The 21,591-nt window shown below is 44.9% G+C and overlaps 1 protein-coding gene across 1 annotated transcript in view; it reads right to left on the bottom strand.

Moving 5' to 3' along the window:
• LOC128684729 (uncharacterized) overlaps positions 1-11,181 on the bottom strand; it is a 219,151-nt gene extending 207,970 nt beyond the window's left edge. Inside the window, exon 1 of the mRNA XM_070102776.1 lies at positions 11,048-11,181. The gene's annotated coding sequence lies outside the window, so the exon portion shown is untranslated. The remainder of the gene's footprint in view (positions 1-11,047) is intronic.
• Positions 11,182-21,591: the final 10,410 nt, after the last annotated feature.

Raw genomic sequence — 21,591 nt, forward strand, 5'->3', positions numbered from 1 at the left:
ACAATATAACAAGAGGAATATTACAATATAACAAGAGGAATATTACAATATAACAAGAGGAATATTACAATATAACAAGAGGAATAATACAATATAACAAGAGGAATATTACAATATAACAAGAGGAATATTACAATATAACAAGAGGAATAATACAATATAACAAGAGGAATATTACAATATAACAAGAGGAATATACAATATAACAAGAGGAATATACAATATAACAAGAGGAATATTACAATATAACAAGAGGAATATTACAATATAACAAGAGGAATATTACAATATAACAAGAGGAATATTACAATATAACAAGAGGAATATTACAATATAACAAGAGGAATATTACAATATAACAAGAGGAATATACAATATAACAAGAGGAATATTACAATATAACAAGAGGAATATTACAATATAACAAGAGGAATATACAATATAACAAGAGGAATATACAATATAACAAGAGGAATATTACAATATAACAAGAGGAATATTACAATATAACAAGAGGAATATTACAATATAACAAGAGGAATATACAATATAACAAGAGGAATATTACAATATAACAAGAGGAATAATACAATATAACAAGAGGAATATTACAATATAACAAGAGGAATATACAATATAACAAGAGGAATATTACAATATAACAAGAGGAATATTACAATATAACAAGAGGAATATTACAAGTAGTAATATTCCATGTAATAGATCAGAATGGTGTCCTCGAAGTTAAAATTAGTTGCATTTCTTCAGTGGGAGAATTGTGGGTCAGTTGTGCAGTGTTACAGCCACGGTATTGTGGGTCAGTTGTGCAGTGTTACAGCCACGGTATTGTGGGTCAGTTGTGCAGTGTTACAGCCACGGTATTGTAGGTCAGTTGTGCAGTGTTACAGCCACGGTATTGTAGGTCAGTTGTGCAGTGTTACAGCCACGGTATTGTGGGTCAGTTGTGCAGTGTTACAGCCACGGTATTGTGGGTCAGTTGTGCAGTGTTACAGCCACGGTATTGTGGGTCAGTTGTGCAGTGTTACAGCCACGGTATTGTGGGTCAGTTGTGCAGTGTTACAGCCACGGTATTGTAGGTCAGTTGTGCAGTGTTACAGCCACGGTATTGTAGGTCAGTTGTGCAGTGTTACAGCCACGGTATTGTAGGTCAGTTGTGCAGTGTTACAGCCACGGTATTGTAGGTCAGTTGTGCAGTGTTACAGCCACGGTATTGTAGGTCAGTTGTGCAGTGTTACAGCCACGGTATTGTAGGTCAGTTGTGCAGTGTTACAGCCACGGTATTGTAGGTCAGTTGTGCAGTGTTACAGCCACGGTATTGTAGGTCAGTTGTGCAGTGTTACAGCCACGGTATTGTAGGTCAGTTGTGCAGTGTTACAGCCACGGTATTGTAGGTCAGTTGTGCAGTGTTACAGCCACGGTATTGTGGGTCAGTTGTGCAGTGTTACAGCCACGGTATTGTGGGTCAGTTGTGCAGTGTTACAGCCACGGTATTGTAGGTCAGTTGTGCAGTGTTACAGCCACGGTATTGTGGGTCAGTTGTGCAGTGTTACAGCCACGGTATTGTGGGTCAGTTGTGCAGTGTTACAGCCACGGTATTGTGGGTCAGTTGTGCAGTGTTACAGCCACGGTATTGTAGGTCAGTTGTGCAGTGTTACAGCCACGGTATTGTGGGTCAGTTGTGCAGTGTTACAGCCACGGTATTGTGGGTCAGTTGTGCAGTGTTACAGCCACGGTATTGTGGGTCAGTTGTGCAGTGTTACAGCCACGGTATTGTGGGTCAGTTGTGCAGTGTTACAGCCACGGTATTGTGGGTCAGTTGTGCAGTGTTACAGCCACGGTATTGTAGGTCAGTTGTGCAGTGTTACAGCCACGGTATTGTGGGTCAGTTGTGCAGTGTTACAGCCACGGTATTGTAGGTCAGTTGTGCAGTGTTACAGCCACGGTATTGTAGGTCAGTTGTGCAGTGTTACAGCCACGGTATTGTAGGTCAGTTGTGCAGTGTTACAGCCACGGTATTGTGGGTCAGTTGTGCAGTGTTACAGCCACGGTATTGTAGGTCAGTTGTGCAGTGTTACAGCCACGGTATTGTAGGTCAGTTGTGCAGTGTTACAGCCACGGTATTGTGGGTCAGTTGTGCAGTGTTACAGCCACGGTATTGTAGGTCAGTTGTGCAGTGTTACAGCCACGGTATTGTGGGTCAGTTGTGCAGTGTTACAGCCACGGTATTGTGGGTCAGTTGTGCAGTGTTACAGCCACGGTATTGTAGGTCAGTTGTGCAGTGTTACAGCCACGGTATTGTAGGTCAGTTGTGCAGTGTTACAGCCACGGTATTGTGGGTCAGTTGTGCAGTGTTACAGCCACGGTATTGTAGGTCAGTTGTGCAGTGTTACAGCCACGGTATTGTGGGTCAATTGTGCAGTGTTACAGCCACGGTATTGTGGGTCAGTTGTGCAGTGTTACAGCCACGGTATTGTAGGTCAGTTGTGCAGTGTTACAGCCACGGTATTGTGGGTCAGTTGTGCAGTGTTACAGCCACGGTATTGTGGGTCAGTTGTGCAGTGTTACAGCCACGGTATTGTGGGTCAGTTGTGCAGTGTTACAGCCACGGTATTGTGGGTCAGTTGTGCAGTGTTACAGCCACGGTATTGTGGGTCAGTTGTGCAGTGTTACAGCCACGGTATTGTGGGTCAGTTGTGCAGTGTTACAGCCACGGTATTGTGGGTCAGTTGTGCAGTGTTACAGCCACGGTATTGTAGGTCAGTTGTGCAGTGTTACAGCCACGGTATTGTGGGTCAGTTGTGCAGTGTTACAACCACGGTATTGTAGGTCAGTTGTGCAGTGTTACAGCCACGGTATTGTGGGTCAGTTGTGGGTCAGTTGTGCAGTGTTACAGCCACGGTATTGTGGGTCAGTTGTGCAGTGTTACAGCCGGTATTGTAGGTCAGTTGTATTACAGCCACGGTAGGTCAGTTGTGCAGTGTTACAGCCACGGTATTGTGGGTCAGTTGTGCAGTGTTACAGCCACGGTATTGTGGGTCAGTTGTGCAGTGTTACAGCCACGGTATTGTGGGTCAGTTGTGCAGTGTTACAGCCACGGTATTGTGGGTCAGTTGTGCAGTGTTACAGCCACGGTATTGTGGGTCAGTTGTGCAGTGTTACAGCCACGGTATTGTGGGTCAGTTGTGCAGTGTTACAGCACACGGTATTGTGCAGTGTTGGGTCAGTTGTGCAGTGTTACAGCCACGGTATTGTAGGTCAGTTGTACAGTGTTACAGCCACGGTATTGTAGGTCAGTTGTGCAGTGTTACAGCCACGGTATTGTGGGTCAGTTGTGCAGTGTTACAGCCACGGTATTGTGGGTCAGTTGTGCAGTGTTACAGCCACGGTATTGTGGGTCAGTTGTGCAGTGTTACAGCCACGGTATTGTGGGTCAGTTGTGCAGTGTTACAGCCACGGTATTGTGGGTCAGTTGTGCAGTGTTACAGCCACGGTATTGTGGGTCAGTTGTGCAGTGTTACAGCCACGGTATTGTAGGTCAGTTGTACAGTGTTACAGCCACGGTATTGTAGGTCCGTTGTGCAGTGTTACAGCCACGGTATTGTGGGTCAGTTGTGCAGTGTTACAGCCACGGTATTGTAGGTCAGTTGTGCAGTGTTACAGCCACGGTATTGTGGGTCAGTTGTGCAGTGTTACAGCCACGGTATTGTGGGTCAGTTGTGCAGTGTTACAGCCACGGTATTGTGGGTCAGTTGTGCAGTGTTACAGCCACGGTATTGTGGGTCAGTTGTGCAGTGTTACAGCCACGGTATTGTGGGTCAGTTGTGCAGTGTTACAGCCACGGTATTGTGGGTCAGTTGTGCAGTGTTACAGCCACGGTATTGTGGGTCAGTTGTACAGTGTTACAGCCACGGTATTGTGGGTCAGTTGTGCAGTGTTACAGCCACGGTATTGTAGGTCAGTTGTGCAGTGTTACAGCCACGGTATTGTAGGTCAGTTGTGCAGTGTGACAGCCCCGGTATTGTAGGTCAGTTGTGCAGTGTTACAGCCACGGTATTGTAGGTCAGTTGTGCAGTGTTACAGCCACGGTATTGTAGGTCAGTTGTGCAGTGTGACAGCCCCGGTATTGTAGGTCAGTTGTGCAGTGTTACCGCCACGGTATTGTAGGTCAGTTGTGCAGTGTTACAGCCACGGTATTGTAGGTCAGTTGTGCAGTGTTACAGCCACGGTATTGTAGGTCAGTTGTGCAGTGTTACAGCCACGGTATTGTAGGTCAGTTGTGCAGTGTTACAGCCACGGTATTGTGGGTCAGTTGTGCAGTGTTACAGCCACGGTATTGTAGGTCAGTTGTGCAGTGTTACAGCCACGGTATTGTAGGTCAGTTGTGCAGTGTTACAGCCACGGTATTGTAGGTCAGTTGTGCAGTGTTACAGCCATTGTATTGTGGGTCAGTTGTGCAGTGTTACAGCCACGGTATTGTAGGTCAGTTGTGCAGTGTTACAGCCATGGTATTGTGGGTCAGTTGTACAGTGTTACAGCCACGGTATTGTAGGTCAGTTGTGCAGTGTTACAGCCACGGTATTGTAGGTCAATTGTGCAGTGTTACAGCCACGGTACTGTAGGTCAGTTGTGCAGTGTTACAGTCATGGTATTGTGGGTCAGTTGTGCAGTGTTACAGCCACGGTATTGTAGGTCAGTTGTGCAGTGTTACAGCCACGGTATTGTAGGTCAGTTGTGCAGTGTTACAGCCATGGTATTGTGGGTCAGTTATGCAGTGTTACAGCCATGGTATTGTGAGTCAGTTGTGAAGTGTTACAGCCACGGTATTGTGGGTAAGTTGTGCAGTGTTACAGCCACGGTATTGTGGGTCAGTTGTGCAGTGTTACAGCCACGGTATTGTAGGTCAGTTGTGCAGTGTTACAGTCACGGTATTGTAGGTCAGTTGTGCAGTGTTACAGCCACGGTATTGTAGGTCAGTTGTGCAGTGTTACAGCCACGGTATTGTAGGTCAGTTGTGCAGTGTTACAGCCACGGTATTGTGGGTCAGTTGTGCAGTGTTACAGCCAGAGTATTGTGAGTCAGTTGTGAAGTGTTACAGCCACGGTATTGTGGGTCAGTTGTGCAGTGTTACAGCCACGGTATTGTGGGTCAGTTGTGCAGTGTTACAGCCACGGTATTGTAGGTCAGTTGTGCAGTGTTACAGCCACGGTATTGTAGGTCAGTTGTGCAGTGTTACAGCCACGGTATTGTAGGTCAGTTGTGCAGTGTTACAGCCATGGTATTGTAGGTCAGTTGTGCAGTGTTACAGCCACGGTATTGTAGGTCAGTTGTGCAGTGTTACAGCCATGGTATTGTGGGTCAGTTGTGCAGTGTTACAGCCAGAGTATTGTGAGTCAGTTGTGAAGTGTTACAGCCACGGTATTGTGGGTCAGTTGTGCAGTGTTACAGCCACGGTATTGTGGGTCAGTTGTGCAGTGTTACAGCCACGGTATTGTGGGTCAGGTGTGCAGTGTTACAGCCAGAGTATTGTGGGTCAGTTATGCAGTGTTACAGCCACGGTATTGTGGGTCAGTTGTGCAGTGTTACAGCCAGAGTATTGTGGGTCAGTTGTGCAGTGTTACAGCCAGAGTATTGTGGGTCAGTTGTGCAGTGTTATAGCCAGAGTATTGTGGGTCAGTTGTGCAGTGTTACAGCCATGGTATTGTGGGTCAGTTGTGCAGTGTTACAGCCACGGTATTGTGGGTCAGTTGTGAAGTGTTACAGCCATGGTATTGTGGGTCAGTTGTGCAGTGTTACAGCCACGGTATTGTGGGTCAGTTGTGCAGTGTTACAGCCATGGTATTGTGGGTCAGTTGTGCAGTGTTACAGCCATGGTATTGTGGGTCAGTTGTGCAGTGTTACAGCCACGGTATAGTGGGTCAGTTGTGCAGTGTTACAGCCAGAGTATTGTGGGTCAGTTGTGCAGTGTTACAGCCAGAGTATTGTGGGTCAGTTGTGCAGTGTTACAGCCACGGTATTGTGGGTCAGTTGTGCAGTGTTACAGCCAGAGTATTGTGGGTCAATTGTGCAGTGTTACAGCCACGGTATTGTGGGTCAGTTGTGCAGTGTTACAGCCAGAGTATTGTGGGTCAATTGTGCAGTGTTACAGCCACGGTATTGTGGGTCAGTTGTGCAGTGTTACAGCCAGAGTATTGTGGGTCAATTGTGCAGTGTTACAGCCAGAGTATTGTGGGTCAGTTGTGCAGTGTTACAGCCAGAGTATTGTGGGTCAATTGTGCAGTGTTACAGCCACGGTATTGTGGGTCAGTTGTGCAGTGTTACAGCCACGGTATTATGTTTTCAGTTGTGTAGTGTTACAGCCACGGTATTGTGGGTCAGTTGTGCAGTGTTACAGCCACGGTATTATGGGTCAGTTGTGCAGTGTTACAGCCACGGTATTGTGGGTCAGTTGTGCAGTGTTACAGCCACGGTATTGTGGGTCAGTTGTGCAGTGTTACAGCCATGGTATTGTGGGTCAGTTGTGCAGTGTTACAGCCACGGTATTGTGAGTCAGTTGTGCAGAGTTGCAGCCACGGTATTGTGGGTCAGTCGTGCAATGTTACAGCCACGGTATTATGGGTCAGTTGTGCAGTGTTACAGCCACGGTATTATGGGTCAGTTGTGCAGTTACAGCCACGGTATTATGGGTCAGTTGTGCAGTGTTACAGCCACGGTATTATGGGTCAGTTGTGCAGTGTTACAGCCACGGTATTATGGGTCAATTGTGCAGTGTTACAGCCACGGTATTATGGGTCAGTTGTGCAGTGTTACAGCCACGGTATTATGGGTCAGTTGTGCAGTGTTACAGCCACGGTATTATGGGTCAGTTGTGCAGTGTTACAGCCACGGTATTATGGGTCAGTTGCATGTTCGATCCTTTTCTTACTCTGCTCTGCATCAAAGTATTTCAGACTGTGCTGTAGCAGCATAAGGGCTATTTCTAGGGATAACGCATCTGTCGTAAGCAGGTTAATTACACCAAGTAAACACAACCCAGGTACGCAGCCGACTCAGCTATTCACACAGGAGATATGTCCTGGCGACTTGGCCTGTGTCTACCGGCTTGGCGTGTCCACTAATCATTATCTCATAACATCCTTGTTATTCATGTCCGTCTTGGTCAGGTACACCCACTTGTTTTACTCCCTAGTTTGCCTTGCTGCTTCGTATTTGCTGTGGTTTGTTTAAGTCAGGTCGCTCGGGAATTTGCCGAGAAAGAATTAACTCTTTCGGGATTAATTTTTTTTCGGGATTAACTTTTGGGGATTGTACTCTTAGTATGCACTCTCTATGGGATTGACAAATTCACTCTTGGAACTCGCAGGCGGAATACATACTGAGGTTTCACTCTTGAGGAATGCACTGGGAAATTCGTTCGATTTCACTCCTGGGATTCACTCTGATGATCCAAAAATGGGAATTTCCTCTGTTCCTGGCATTCAGTCTTGGAATGCACTCTGGGAACTCTGGGGATGTGCTATTGGGAAATCGCTTTCTTTACTTACGCTTCAAATTCACTCTTGCATTACACTCTGAGGCACAAGACAGCCTCCTTTCTTCTTCTCGGAAAACACAGATTTCCTTATGGAAGAGAATAAGAAAGAAGAAGAAGAATGAAGGAAGAAGAACAAAGATTATTTCTTTCGGTTTATCAATTTATCAAGCCGGAGGATTAGTAACCCAGCATAACCCAGGTAAGGCAAACAGTCTGGATTATTTCCTCTTTTTCCCGGGATCCCACCACCAACAACCGGTTAACATCCAGGTACGTACCTGTTTACTACTAGGGTAAACAGAGCAGTCAACAGGTATAAGGAAAAACAGTAGAGGCAAGGGTTTAGAACACCTCAAAATCCTAATTACAAGCGATCGGGCAAATGACAAGGGTTTAGAACACCTCAAAATCCTAATAACAGGCGATCGGGCAAGGGACAAAGGTTTAGAACACCTCAAAAACCTAATTACAAGCGATCGGGCAAATGACAAGGGTTTAGAACACTCAAAATCCTAATAACAGGCGATCGGGCAAGGGACAAAGGTTTAGAACACCTCAAAAACCTAATTACAAGCGATCGGGCAAATGACAAGGGTTTAGAACACCTCAAAATCCTAATTACCAAGCGATCAAATACTGCCACCTCTCATCATCACTACTCCCAGACTGCCGAGCGTGTCAAAGTCGGACGTTCCATCACACCGTCATTATTCCCTGGCCTAATGCGAGACGATATTAAATACAACACATTAATTTCAATATGACTGTTTATCTTTTACTTGCGATGACTGACAAGGATGTTATCATCCTGCCAGAGCCGTGGCATACAACCAACACAGTTGCAATGATACAACCAACACAGTTGCAATGATTCTCACCGCTGCTGTCCAACCTTGCAATGCTTCAGTCATTTTTCAACATGGGATGAACGATGAGGCACTCTCTGCCGCACTTACCTTCATTACTGTCTGATACGAGGAAGAGGAGGAGGAGGAGGATTGCGCTCCACGTACAGCATGATATAAACACACACACAGAGTGGAAAATAAACTAAAATGCATGATAAAACGTAGAGAAATGTGTGGAACATTTAAGCACTTGGGAGGAATGAAAGTAACAGACTTGAAAGATGGAGCATAATGTGAAGCTTTGCTAAGGACGGAGCTTTACTACGGACGGAGCTTCACTGCGGACGGAGCTTCACTACGGACGGAGATTCACTACGGACGGAGCCTCACTACGGACGGAGCTTCACTACGGACGGAGATTCACTACGGACGGAGCCTTACTACGGACGGAGCCTCACTACGGACGGAGCTTTACAACGGACGGAGCTATAAATCGGCATTGAAATGTAGTCAATAAAAGCTGTTAGGTGAAGTAAATGTTTGATAAAAGTTGAAGTTATTGTTATAGGAGAGTAATTTATGTTGCTTAGACTGTGTGGCAGTGACCGTCACTGTGTGGCACTGTATGGCAGTGACCAACACTGGCCAGCAATGTGGCAGTGACGAACACTGTGGCCAGCACTGTGTGGCAGTGCCCAACACTGTGGCCAGCACTGTGTGGCAGTGACCAGCACTGTGGCCAGCACTGTGTGGCAGTGACCAACACTGTGGCCAGCACTGTGTGGCAGTACCGTTATCAGCACTGACCAACACTGGGGCTAGCACTGTGTGGCAGTGACCAACACTGTGGCCAGCACTGTGTGGCAGTACCGTTATCAGCACTGACCAACACTGGGGCTAGCACTGTGACAGTGACGAACACTGTGACCAGCAATTTGTAGCAGTGACAATACTGTGGCCAGCACTGTGTGGCTGTGACCAGCACTGTGTGGCAGAGACCAACACTGTGACCAGCACTGTATGGCAGTGACCAACACTGTGACCAGCAACGTTATCAGAAGTGATCAACACTGTCGCTAGCACTGCGGCAGTGAGTAGTACCGTTATCAGCAGCGATCAACATTGTGGCCAGCACTGTGTGGCAGTGACCAGCACTATGGCAGTATCCAGCACTGTGTTTCACAGATCAGCGCTATGTGGCAGTGACCAGCACTATAACGGTGACCAGCGCTGTGTGGCAGTGACCAGCACTAACAGTGACCAACCATGAACAGAAGTGTGGCAGTGACCAGCACCGTTGCAGTTACTAGCACTGTGCCAGTGACTAGCACTATTGCGGTTACTAGCACTGTGGCAGTGACCAGCAATGTGTAACACAGACCAGCACTGTAGCAGTGATTAGCACTGTATGGCAATGACCGGCACTGTGGTAGTGACCAGTACTGTATAGTAGTGACCAGCACTAAAGCAGTGACCAGAAGTGTAAAGCAGTGACCAGTACTGTATGGCAGTGACCAGCACTGTGGCAGTGACCAGTAATGTGTGGCAGTGACCAGTACTGTATGGCAGTGATCAGCACTTTAAGTAGTGAACAGTAATATAAAGCAGTGACCAGCAGTGTAGTGACCAGCACCGTAAAGCAGTAACAAGCAGTGAACCGTAGTGTATGGCAGTGACCAGCACTGTGGCAGTGATCAGCACTGGTAGTGACCAGTACTATGTAGCAGAAACTAGCACTGCTGCAGTTACTAGCACTGTGGCAGTGATCAGCAGTGTATGATAGTGACCAACACTTTAGCAGTGACCCGTACTATATGATAGTGACCAGCTATGTATGGCACTGTGTTGCAGTGGCTAGCAATGTATAGCAGTGACCAGCACTGTGTTACAGTGGCTATAACTGTATAGCAGTGACCCGCACTGTTTAGCAATGATCAGCACCGTATGATAGTGATTAGCAATTTAGCAGTGACCAGCACTATTTAGCAGTGACCATCGCTGTTTAGCAGTGACCATCACTATTTATCAGTGACCATCACTGTTTAGCAGTGACCACCACTATTTAGCAGTGACCATCACTGTTTAGCAGTGACCATCACTATTTATCAGTGACCATCACTGTTTAGCAGTGACCACCACTATTTAGCAGTGACCATCACTGTTTAACAGTGACCACCATTATTTAGCAGTGACCATCACTGTTTAGCACTGACCACCAGTTTAGCAGTGACCACCACTATTTACCAGTGACCATCACTGTTTAACAGTGACCACCATTATTTAGCAGTGACCATCACTGTTTAGCACTGACCACCAGTTTAGCAGTGACCATCACTGTTTAGCAGTGACCGTCACTGTGACCCGTCTTCCATTTTAACAAGCACTTCAGGTTGCAGATTTCAGCTGCGCTTCTTTTCCAAAAGTTGACGTTTTTTTTTTTGGATTACCAAAAACCACAATTTAGTATCACACATTTCGACCAAACACATCTACACATAAAACACTCATGTCCTCTAACTCTACATTATTTTCTTCTTTTATCACACCAAATCAGTATATCAGATTAATTTACTTGTATCGATAGTATAGGCACTCTTCAAACTATTTATCAGTGGTACGAGTAAACGAACTCTATAAACACATTTACCATTAAATATTATTGTTTCGAGGGAGGGTTCTTCCAAGTTGTGTTTAAGTTTTAATTCCTGGCCATGGCCCGAACGGGGCTGAGGGAAGCCATGAGAACAAGGAAAGCAACACTCGTGGTATAGAGAGCGCGCTACTGAGGACCTGGTGTGTGGCGGACCTCGGCTCAGCATGCAGCTACCGTCACACATGCGCCCACGTTGCTCAAGCACTGGTCTTTGCCTCTCTGCTTCTGCAAGAATTTTTGCTTGGTAATCCTCTGTGTGGAGCTACATATATCGCCTTTACGGACGCTTTGAAAAGGTGAATTATGTACGTGACCTTTTTTTTTTTGTTATTGTTTTAGTTCTCCCTCTACTTGTATTACATAATTGTAGTACATTTTCTTATTTTTATAGGTTTTCTTTTCCGATTGTGTTCATTTATTTGTTGAGTGTTGGTTGTAGGTAAAATGTATCACTGGTGTATATCTCACTGGTGTAGGCCTATGTATCACTGGTGTAGGCCTATGTATCACTGGTGTAGGTCTATGTATCAATGGTGTAGGTCTATGTGTCACTGGTGTAGGCCTATGTATCAATGGTGTAGGTCTATGTGTCACTAGTGTAGGTCTATGTATCACTGGTGTAGGTCTATGTATCACTGGTGTAGGCCTATGTATCACTGGTGTAGGTCTATGTATCAATGGTGTAGGTCTATGTGTCACTGGTGTAGGTCTATGTATCACTGTTGTAGATCTATGTATCAATTGTGTAGGTCTATGTATCACTGGTGTAGGTCTATGTGTCACTGGTGTAGGCCTATGTATCACTGGTGTAGGTCTATGTATCAATGGTGTAGGTCTATGTGTCACTGGTGTAGGTCTATGTATCACTGGTGTAGGTCTATGTGTCACTGGTGTAGGCCTATGTATCACTGGTGTAGGTCTATGTGTCACTGGTGTAGGTCTATGTATCAATGGTGTAGGTCTGTGTCACTGGTGTAGGCCTATGTATCACTGGTGTAGGTCTATGTATCAATGGTGTAGGTCTATGTGTCACTGGTGTAGGTCTATGTATCACTGGTGTAGGTTTGTGTCACTGGTGTAGGTCTGTGTCACTGGTGTAGGTCTATGTGTCACTGGTGTAGGTCTGTGTGCCACTGGTGTAGGTCTGTGGCACTGGTGTAGGTCTATGTATCACTGGTGTAGGTCTATGTGTCACTGGTGTAGGCCTATGTATCACTGGTGTAGGTCTATGTGTCACTGGTGTAGGTCTATGTATCAATGGTGTAGGTCTGTGTCACTGGTGTAGGTCTATGTATCACTGGTGTAGGTCTGTGGCACTGGTGTAGGTCTATGTATCACTGGTGTAGGTCTGTGTCACTGGTGTAGGTCTATGTGTCACTGGTGTAGGTCTATGTATCAATGGTGTAGGTCTGTGTCACTGGTGTAGGCCTATGTATCACTGGTGTAGGTCTATGTATCAATGGTGTAGGTCTATGTGTCACTGGTGTAGGTCTATGTATCACTGGTGTAGGTTTGTGTCACTGGTGTAGGTCTGTGTCACTGGTGTAGGTCTATGTGTCACTGGTGTAGGTCTGTGTGCCACTGGTGTAGGTCTGTGGCACTGGTGTAGGTCTATGTATCACTGGTGTAGGTCTGTGTCACTGGTGTAGGTCTATGTATCACTGGTGTAGGTTTCCGTGTCAGCAGTAGCGACCCGCTGGGCAAATAAGGACTATTGACTAGTTGCCTCACAAGTTACTCTTCAGGAGTTACAGACGGTTGACCCATGTGATGTCATAGCTATGATTCACAGCATTCGTTAGGAATGCGTGAGGCATGCGCAAATCATAACTATGACATCGCCTCGGGGCACGCTAGTTTAAACGTAGACACGAACGAGGACGGGCCCCGGGATGGTGGACCCAACATTACTGTCGTCAAATTACCACAGAGCATCTGTTTATCTTTATCCAGAATCCTTTTAATACCATAACAGATGTCTCCCTTGTGTAAGCCTACAAGCGTGACGTCTATTATCATAGACATCTACTTGAGAATACTAGGTTAACCTATTGATACTCTTCTGGTAGCCTGTTTCTGGCTTCGGAACAGTTTGCCAGTGCTGATTCTAGACCAGTTATCATATAGCTTATTGATTTTTTATAGCCCTTTTGAATAACTGGGTTTTTAAGATGGAACTTCAGTGAAGAAAATAAGCACTAACTAATAGAAGTTTGATAACTTTAACGTAACAAAAAAAGTGTTGTCTAAAGTCATTCTTGAACTAGTTGCTACACACTCCTAGGTGCCTAGCATCAGGAACTTATAATTACGAGTGTTAAATATTTCTGTACATTTCATTTAAACTGTTCTCTCATCACCTTACAAAAAATATTATACTCTTAACTGGCAGATAAAATGTTTGTCAGGAAACAGTGTTTCCTGACGTGGGTCTTAAGTCATATGATGACCCACAGCTGGAGCTTTAAGTACTCCTAAATGAAACCTGTACCATCTTTTAAGTTATTGTACTGGAGTAAGTAATGTATGTGTGTAGTGAGCTAGAAAAAGTTCAACTTAAAACATGGCTGACGAAACAAGTCCCTAAATAAACTGACTTCTAGACAAAACAAATGGAGCCAGAATAGATTGTTTGAACAGTCAGGTGACTATTTTAGCTTAACATCAATATGCACAAAGCATCCGTGAGCAGCACAACGTCAGACAACGAGACACAAAAACGAACCTAATTGGAGACAAACCCCTAAATTACTGAATCTGAGATCAACAACTTCCAAAACCCCGACTACGACAAAGTAAGTTTATTCGGGTACAGATACACGTAAATACAGTTACATATATTATCATACATAGCAGCATATGTGTAGATTACCCAGGAAAGTCAAAGTGACTTATTTACATTGGGGTCCGTGTGATAATTATTTAAATTTAAAAGTTAAAACCGGTAAGAAATTTAAATATGTGAAAAGTAGTTGTAATAAAAGGAGATATACGAGAGGTCAGGTAAATTTATTTGTAGAGTTAGACTCAGGAGCTGAAGGTACAGTTAGACTCAGGAGCTGAAGGTACAGTTAGACTCAGGAGCTGAAAGTACAGTTAGACTCAGGAGCTGAAGGTACAGTTAGACTCAGGAGCTGAAGGTACAGTTAGACTCAGGAGCTGAAAGTACAGTTAGACTTAGGAGCTGAAGGTACAGTTAGACTCAGGAGCTGAAAGTACAAAGTTAGACTCAGGACCTGAAGGTACAAAGTTAGACTCAGGAGCTGAAGGTACAAAGTTAGACTCAGGAGCTGAAGGTACAGTTAGACTCAGGAGCTGAAGGTACAGTTAGACTCAGGAGCTGAAAGTACAGTTAGACTTAGGAGCTGAAGGTACAGTTAGACTCAGGAGCTGAAAGTACAAAGTTAGACTCAGGACCTGAAGGTACAAAGTTAGACTCAGGAGCTGAAGGTACAGTTAGACTCAGGAGCTGAAGGTACAGTTAGACTCAGGAGCTGAAAGTACAGTTAGACTTAGGAGCTGAAGGTACAGTTAGACTCAGGAGCTGAAAGTACAAAGTTAGACTCAGGACCTGAAGGTACAAAGTTAGACTCAGGAGCTGAAGGTACAGTTAGACTCAGGAGCTGAAGGTACAGTTAGACTCAGGAGCTGAAGGTACAGTTAGACTCAGGAGCTGAAGGTACAGTTAGACTCAGGAGCTGAAGGTACAGTTAGACTCAGGAGCTGAAAGTACAAAGTTAGACTCAGGACCTGAAGGTACAAAGTTAGACTCAGGAGCTGAAGGTACAAAGTTAGACTCAGGAGCTGAAAGTACAAAGTTAGACTCAGGAGCTGAAAGTACAAAGTTAGACTCAGGACCTGAAGGTACAAAGTTAGACTCAGGAGCTGTAGGTACAAAGTTAGACTCAGGACCTGAAGGTACAAAGTTAGACTCAGGACCTGAAGGTACAAAGTTAGACTCAGGACCTGAAGGTACAAAGTTAAACTCAGGACCTGAAGGTACAAAGTTAGACTCAGGACCTGAAGGTACAAAGTTAAACTCAGGACCTGAAGGTACAAAGTTAAACTCAGGACCTGAAGGTACAAAGTTAGACTCAGGACCTCAAGCATAGTGTCTCACGACAGCCTCAGAAAACGTCAAAAATGACTAATTCTAAACAGTGCTGTGTGAAGAGTCTCGCACAGAGTACAAATATGTATGTTCCGGCCCACCAACGTATACATACTCTACCAGAAAAAAAAACTGAGTACATGACAAAATCAGAGAACAGTGTTCTCCCAGAGCGAAGAAGTGAGGTGATGCCTCGGCGATGTCCAGCCAGGGAAGGAGAGAGAAGCAGCGGCCGCAGGTGCCAGATCACTCACCTCTGGCCTCGCCTCCTAGAAGGCAAGCAAACAATTAAGCAGCATGGGCAGCCAAAATCAAAACTCTCGGATCTGTCAGCACAGAGTAATTTATGTGATACATCCGACAAATTAATATAGCTAAGTATATCAAACAATATTGCTGTAAAGGATATTTTCGCCCTAGCTATTAACGAAAATAATATTAGCAAATATATAAAATATTAAAAATATATGTTTAGGAATTGTATCATTGTTTCTGAAGACGCTACAGCGTCTATGTATCACTAGTGTAGGTCTGTGTATCACTGGTGTAGGTCAACCACTGTTACAGGTTTATGTATCACTGGTGTAGGCCAACCAGTTACAGGTTTATGTATCACTGGTGTAGGTCAACCACTGTTACAGGTTTATGTATCACTGGTGTAGGCCAACCACTGTTACAGGTTTATGTATCACTGGTGTAGGCCAACCACTGTTGCAGGTTTATGTATCACTGGTGTAGGCCAACCACTGTTACAGGTTTATGTATCACTGGTGTAGGCCAACCACTGTTACAGGTTTATGTATCACTGGTGTAGGCCAACCACTGTTACAGGTTTATGTATCACTGGTGTAGGCCAACCACTGTTACAGGTTTATGTATCACTGGTGTAGGCCAACCACTATTACAGGTTTATGTATCACTGGTGTAGGCCAACCACTGTTACAGGTTTATGTATCACTGGTGTAGGCCAACCACTGTTACAGGTTTATGTATCACTGGTGTAGGTCAACCACTGTTACAGGTTTATGTATCACTGGTGTAGGCCAACCACTGTTACAGGTTTATGTATCACTGGTGTAGGCCAACCACTGTTACAGGTTTATGTATCACTGGTGTAGGCCAACCACTGTTATAGGCCTGTGTATCACTAATGTAGGTCTATGTATCACTGGTGTGGGTCTATGTTTCACTATTATCGGTCTACGTATCATGGCGTAAACATATGTATCACTTAAGGATTTTTACAAGATAAGAGTTCCTTCGGATTTTTAACCCCGGAGGGTTAGCCACCCAGGATAACCCAAGAAAGTCAGTGCGTCATCGAGGACTGTCTTATTTACAGTGTGGTCCTCAATCTTTTCCCCCAGGATGCGACCCACACCAGTCGACTAACACCCAGGTACTTGTAATAAAGTTGGTAGAATTACCGACAATATGTTAAGTAAAAGGACACAAGTGCAACTAATGTGACATTTTATTGTGGCAACGTTTCGCTCTCCAGGAGCTTTATCAAGCCATTACGTAATGGCTTGATAAAGCTCCTGGAGAGCGAAACGTTGCCACAATAAAATGTCACATTAGTTGCACTTGTGTCCTTTTACTTTACACCCAAGTACTTACTTGCTAGGTGAACAGAACAAGTATAAGGAAACACTTCGAAATTTTTCCACCCCGCCGGGAATCGAACCCGGGCCGTGAGCGCGTGAAGCGAGAGCTTTGCCAGCCAGGCCGTGGGATCACAAGGGTCATATTTAGAGTAGTTATCTTACGCATGTTATCCTACTCATATACACCAAAAATCAGGGATTTATTATTCTCTAATATCGACATTAAGATATCCTCTAAGTGTATAATTTTTTTTTTCTTATTCGCCGGTACTCTCCCGGTCCGGGTCTTTTCCAAGTAGTGGTGACCCGGCCTTGGCTCCCTATCTGGGGAGTGTCTCGAGACCTAAGTCTCCCATGGGAGGAGGTACGAGTACCCTCTCATCTTTGGGACCAAGTGTCCCCAGGCCTAGCCAGGACCAAGTGTCCCCAGGCCTAGCCACAGTCCCCGCCCTCACGGGGCTCGTAGGGAGAAGCTAGGCCTCTGGTCTGCCATCTGCTCCGCCCCAAAGGGGCTCGTGGGGATGGCAGTTTTATGAGCTGCAGGTATAATACTCCCCTCCAAATGTGCAAGATCCAATGTCCTTAGCGTATGTATACATCGAGAAAGGTATACATATAATGTATATAAAGTGACCTCGGGATATGAGCCGATGAAACTACCATCTAATCTGTATAAAAAAAATAATCAGCAATTCCAAGATAATCGCTTGAAGTTTTCGAGCGAAATAAATCGCAAAACGCGAATATATAATTTAATTTCTTATGAGTTTACCCTTTCAATATTTTTGTTTTCGCTGATTTCACCCGCAGGCAATTTAGAAAATGGATATCAGCTGTGCAGTCACCATATATACCGCCACCAGGCGTTCATTTTTTTTTTTTTTTGAAGATTTTGGGGAATTACACTGCGACTCCGACCATATACTATGTAAACGACCAGATTTTTTGCATGATCAGACACTGCATGAACCTCTGAGTTATCGGGACAAACGCCAATAGCAGTGTCAAGGATAACTGTGATCAGATAGAGCTATGATCACACAGTGGCCTCCAGATTTACGATATCATTAATTTGATAACTAGTTAATATTGTACCAGGATTTATCATATTGTCGCGACAAGCAGCACGAGAAGGATGGTCAATGCTTGAAGCCCTGGTAGCCGTCACGTTCTCTCAGTTCACTTTGGTAGGTGGCATCCAGTCTGGTCTGGAGAGGCACACACAGGCAGATAGGTATAATGTTTGTCAGGAAGCAGGACAAGTGTTTCTTGACCTAGGTCTTAGTCATATGATGACCCACAGCTGGAGTTTTTGGTCATCTGACGGAGGACTTCCAATGGCTTACCAGTCCACCTCTAAAAACACACACAGGTACACCAGCCACAGACTCATAAATCACTGCTTTTGCCCTGGTGCGTCACACTCAGGGCCACAACCTCTGGTGCGTCACACTCAGGGCCACAACCTCTGGTGCGTCACACTCAGGGCCACAACCTCTGGTGCGTCACACTCAGGGCCACAACCTCTGGTGCGTCACACTCAGGGCCACAACCTCTGGTGCGTCACACTCAGGGCCACAACCTCTGGTGCGTCACACTCAGGGCCACAACCTCTGGTGCGTCACACTCAGGGCCACAACCTCTGGATAAAAGGCAACGAAAAGTGTCCAAAAACATAGGTTTCCTCTAAATTACTTTAAACTGCTGATGGGTCGTCACCGCCTTGTGAGGTAAGAATATCTTTTTTTCTGAGATTTTGATACAGTAAGCGTCACTTATTCAGTACAGCTATTCCGTATAGTGCGATTTGTTTTAAATGACATTGAAAAGTTCATCCATGGTTGAATAGCACCTATTATGAAGGCCGTTTCAAGTACTTTTCAATTATATATATATATATATATATATATATATATATATATATATATATATATATATATATATATATATATATATATATATATTTTACAATTATAGATACACTTTTTCAACTGAATTTGAAAAAATAGTAGAGTATAAAATAGCTCTATATATGAACATTTTAGTGTTAACACAGTCGCAACATCTTAAGATCTGTTAAATCCATAGTAAACAAACACTAAACAACGCAACGTAACGTAACCTACAATAAAATGAAATGGCTATAGTGATAACCATAATTTTGTAAGGGGCGGAGGGATAAACCAGTGGAAGGCCTCGTTCAGATGACCAAAAGCTCCAGCTGCGGGTCATCATATGACTAAGACCCGCGTCAGGAAACACTTGTCCAGTTTCCTGACTAACCTTAAACCTACTGTTACCTAACCTAACCTAACCTAGCCTAGCCCAGCCTAACCTAACCTAAGGTAGCCTAACCTAACCTAAAATCAACAATTTTGTAGCTGTTTGCGTAAAGGATGTAGAAAGATGATTGTAGAAGCCGTAGGCCTTTCCTTGCGAAAATTCATATACCGTGACCAGCTCTTCAATATATTTGCTATCAGAGCTAAACACAGAAAAAATATATTGTTATATAAATGTGTGTTGACAGTAATGCAAATACTCTCCATAAGCACAAATAAGTGTTCCGGTCACTAGTCACCATAGGCACTAACAAGTGTTCCAGTCACTAGTCACCATAGGCACTAGCAAGTGTTCCAGTCACTAGTCACCATAGGCACTAACAAGTGTTCCAGTCACTAGTCACCATAGGCACTAGCAAGTGTTCCAGTCACTAGTCACCATAGGCACTAACAAGTGTTCCAGTCACCAATCACCATAGGCACTAACAAGTGTTCCAGTCACTAGTCACCATAGGCACTAACAAGTGTTCCAGTCACTAGTCACCATAGGCACTAGCAAGTGTTCCAGTCACTAGTCACCATAGGCACTAGCAAGTGTTCCAGTCACTAGTCACCATAGGCACTAACAAGTGTTCCAGTCACTAGTCACCATAGGCACTAACAAGTGTTCCAGTCACTAGTCACCATAGGCACTAACAAGTGTTCCAGTCACTAGTCACCATAGGGACTAGCAAGTGTTCCAGTCACCAATCACCATAGGCACTAGCAAGTGTTCCAGTCACGAATCACCATAGGCACTAACAAGTGTTCCAGTCACCAATCACCATAGGCACTAACAAGTGTTCCAGTCACCAATCACCATAGGCACTAACAAGTGTTCCAGTCACCAATCACCATAGGCACTAACAAGTGTTCCAGTCACCAATCACCATAGGCACTAACAAGTGTTCCAGTCACCAATCACCATAGGCACTAACAAGTGTTCCAGTCACCAATCACCATAGGCACTAACAAGTGTTCCAGTCACCAATCACCATAGGCACTAACAAGTGTTCCAGTCACCAATCACCATAGGCACTAACAAGTGTTCCAGTCACCAATCACCATAGGCACTAGCAAGTGTTCCAGTCACCAATCACCATAGGCACTAACAAGTGTTCCAGTCACCATAGGCACTAACAAGTGTTCCAGTCACCAATCACCATAGGCACTAGCAAGTGTTCCAGTCACCAATCACCATAGGCACTAACAAGTGTTCCAGTCACCATAGGCACTAACAAGTGTTCCAGTCACCAATCACCATAGGCACTAGCAAGTGTTCCAGTCACCAATCACCATAGGCACTAACAAGTGTTCCAGTCACCAATCACCATAGGCACTAGCAAGTGTTCCAGTCACCAATCACCATAGGCACTAGCAAGTGTTCCAGTCACCAATCACCATAGGCACTAACAAGTGTTCCAGTCACCAATCACCATAGGCACTAACAAGTGTTCCAGTCACCAATCACCATAGGCACTAGCAAGTGTTCCAGTCACTAGTCACCATAGGCACTAACAAGTGTTCCAGTCACCAATCACCATAGGCACTAACAAGTGTTCCAGTCACCAATCACCATAGGCACTAGCAAGTGTTCCAGTCACCAATCACCATAGGCACTAACAAGTGTTCCAGTCACCAATCACCATAGGCACTAGCAAGTGTTCCAGTCACCAATCACCATAGGCACTAACAAGTGTTCCAGTCACCAATCACCATAGGCACTAACAAGTGTTCCAGTCACCAATCACCATAGGCACTAGCAAGTGTTCCAGTCACCAATCACCATAGGCACTAACAAGTGTTCCAGTCACCATAGGCACTAACAAGTGTTCCAGTCACCAATCACCATAGGCACTAGCAAGTGTTCCAGTCACCAATCACCATAGGCACTAACAAGTGTTCCAGTCACCATAGGCACTAACAAGTGTTCCAGTCACCAATCACCATAGGCACTAGCAAGTGTTCCAGTCACCAATCACCATAGGCACTAACAAGTGTTCCAGTCACCAATCACCATAGGCACTAGCAAGTGTTCCAGTCACCAATCACCATAGGCACTAGCAAGTGTTCCAGTCACCAATCACCATAGGCACTAACAAGTGTTCCAGTCACCAATCACCATAGGCACTAACAAGTGTTCCAGTCACCAATCACCATAGGCACTAGCAAGTGTTCCAGTCACTAGTCACCATAGGCACTAACAAGTGTTCCAGTCACCAATCACCATAGGCACTAACAAGTGTTCCAGTCACCAATCACCATAGGCACTAGCAAGTGTTCCAGTCACCAATCACCATAGGCACTAACAAGTGTTCCAGTCACCAATCACCATAGGCACTAGCAAGTGTTCCAGTCACCAATCACCATAGGCACTAACAAGTGTTCCAGTCACCAATCACCATAGGCACTAACAAGTGTTCCAGTCACCAATCACCATAGGCACTAGCAAGTGTTCCAGTCACCAATCACCATAGGCACTAACAAGTGTTCCAGTCA

This window comes from Cherax quadricarinatus, chromosome 5, assembly GCF_038502225.1.
Source record: "Cherax quadricarinatus isolate ZL_2023a chromosome 5, ASM3850222v1, whole genome shotgun sequence".
Lineage (NCBI taxonomy): Eukaryota > Metazoa > Arthropoda > Malacostraca > Decapoda > Parastacidae > Cherax > Cherax quadricarinatus.